The 2,787-nt window shown below is 35.4% G+C and overlaps 1 pseudogene; it reads left to right on the forward strand.

Moving 5' to 3' along the window:
• Positions 1–612: 612 nt before the first annotated feature.
• Positions 613–1,127, forward strand: LOC129494095 (T-cell receptor gamma alternate reading frame protein-like; annotated as a pseudogene).
• The last annotated feature ends 1,660 nt before the right edge of the window (positions 1,128–2,787 follow it).

Consider the following 2,787-nt stretch of genomic DNA (forward strand, 5'->3'; position numbering starts at 1 on the left):
AAAAGAGTTCTAACATTTGTAATTTCAACCATTAAATTAACAGTAAATGTATAATTAAGTAACATACCAACATTCAAGTGACATGACCTTTAAAACTATGATATCTTGATATATATTTTGACATTTTATCTGCAAGAAACTCTGGAATCATAACTTTTAACACTATACCAATTTTATGTGTACTTTATTCAGCTGGTGAAATCACAGTATATTGTGGCATTCTAAAACTGTTTGGCAGCTTTTTAGGGCACATTCAACTTTGAGGGGAATTCTAGAAGTCAAAATGAATGGTGTCTTCTTAGTTATACTTAAACTACAAATGATATTCCAAAATAAAATGTGCTTTTGGTAAACATTTTCCAAAGCAAAACAAGATTCTGATAAGTATGTTACTTGATAAAGTTAATATAAAGGCATTTTTGAAAATAATACTTTTTCATAGCAGTCTTGGAAATACTGCCCCTTAGCTTCCAAATTCAAGACATTGTAAATAATTGGGAGGCAGTTATAAACATTGTCCTACTCAAAACCCCGGAGTTGTTCAGATGTAAGACATCTCAGTCTTACAATCAGAACAATCAAGTAGGAGACCTCCATACTTCAGAAGTGCGCATGGGATTCATATCTGAAGATTTAAAGATCAACTTGATAGATTGTCAAGTACACATGGAAGTAGATTCCCACATAAAAAGGAGTGTGTACTGTTTAATAAAATCTCATATATTAATCTAGACTCTGCCACTTAATAGCTGTGACTTGAGGCAAGTTATATGATTTCTGGTACCTATTTTCCCACTGAAAATAAGAACAATCAATACCTCATAACTCATTGTGTGTGAAAGACTATGATAAGCTCTAATTCAATGGCAAGTTTCCTTCATTTCACTCTGTGCTAAGTGGTTCCAAAGTACACAATGTCTGTTTTTCTCTAATAATGTTATTAATTGATATTCCATGTTCCTTCACAGATAGAAGCTTTGATACAGACATTTCCCCCAAGCCCACAATTTTTTTTCCTTCAATTGCTGAAATAAAACTCCATAAGACTGGAACATATCTTTGTCTTGTTGAGAATTTTTTCCCTGAAGTTATCAAGATACATTGGAAAGAGAAGAATGGCCAAATGATTCTGAAATCCCAGCAGGGAGACACCGTGAAGACTGTGGCATTCTAAACTGTTTGGCAGCTTTTAGGGCACATTCATGAAATTCAGCTGGCTGACCGTGGCTAAAAAGTCAATGGCTGAAGAACAACAATGTATCATCACACACGAGAATAATAAAGAAGGGATTAATAAGGAGATTCTTTATCGTTCAATGATAAAAGGTATGTGATATAGAAATAGAAATATAATCTTGCAGTGCTCTTTTTTTTTGAAGGAAATACTCCAGCTTTTCTGTGAAATATTAATGAAAAGAAACAAATAGAAATCTTTCTAAACTGTTAATGATAGCATAAATGTGCTGCTTTTTCCCCCATGGATTGAAATATTCGTGGTTTTGGAACATTAAAAAAGAAAAAGAAAAAAGACAAATTCACTTACCCTTTGTTGCCTCAGTTTTTCATCCAAAATATGAAGGGTACAGTGATTTTTTTTTTTAGGGTCATTGTAGGGATTAAATGAAACAATGCACATGAAAGCATCTAGCAACTTTGCACAACATAAATGCTCAAGAAGAGAGTCTTCTTTTGATGATCTTACTTGAGCAAGACATAAAAACAATCACACATCTTTCAGGAATGTTCTACTCAGAAATCAAAGCCCCTCTTACTTCAATCTGGTCTACCTCAGGTATAACCTGTCAATGATGAGTTGGTGGCAAAATGCTATTCATTTGACGGAACCAGATCCCAACTCAACAAAAAATAGAATAATTTGGGTGCTGAGGGTTTAGTACGGTCCTGTGGTTTTTAGATTTGAATTTTATATACCACCATAAAGCGAAATTTGGCAAATAAAGTTTGGGTGAGGCTGATGTGTAAATACATTTTTCATTCTACTACAATGAACATATTTCTTAACTTTGATAAATGTTGCTCAGCAAACATTTACTATAATACTAGCATGTGCCAGGTCTGGAAGGGATGCAGGATGAACCACTCTCCCAAGGAGGATCACTACAGTAGAGAGAACATACTTTTCCTAATCACTCAGGGTCACTCATGATTCAGGTATGGTGTCCCAAATTAAGCTCATTGGTGCAGAGTCTGGACATATTTAGACAGTGTGGGCAGAAGGCTGAATGTGACTGGCCCAGCTGTGGTCCAGTAACTCACTGGGCTGAGAAGTCAAGTCGTGAGCATGAACATCACAGATCAAGGCCCCAGAGGGTCCATAAGAAGGAACCAGTTTGCACTTTTCCCTGTGTTTCACAAGCCCTTGGGAATCAGTGGGGAACACGCACATAACAAGATGTGCAAAGACTTTTGCAGCATGCCACTCAGAATTCCTGAAGGTAATCTATATCTTCTTGAAACCCTCGCTTTTCCAATGATCAAATTAGGATGAAACACTTATCTTTGCTTTGTCCTGGCATGTGATGAAGAGGAAGTGCAAACATGTCAGTGAAAATGCTTGATTTTGAAAGCATGACATGGATGTATTTATTCATGCTTATTGCATTTATGTTTATCTTTGCCTAAAATAACTGAATCGATTTTACAAACAGCCCTAATTTTTTATTTCTATCGCTAAGAAACAGAGAGAAGGCAAATGAGCGAAGCACAAGTTTAATCACTGGGCTGAAGTTCTTTAGGTATTAACTTTTATAGTAATCAAAGTAAAAA

The sequence above is a fragment of the Nyctereutes procyonoides genome, unplaced genomic scaffold (genome assembly GCF_905146905.1).
Source record: "Nyctereutes procyonoides isolate TBG_1078 unplaced genomic scaffold, NYPRO_anot_genome, whole genome shotgun sequence".
Classification (NCBI taxonomy): domain Eukaryota; kingdom Metazoa; phylum Chordata; class Mammalia; order Carnivora; family Canidae; genus Nyctereutes; species Nyctereutes procyonoides.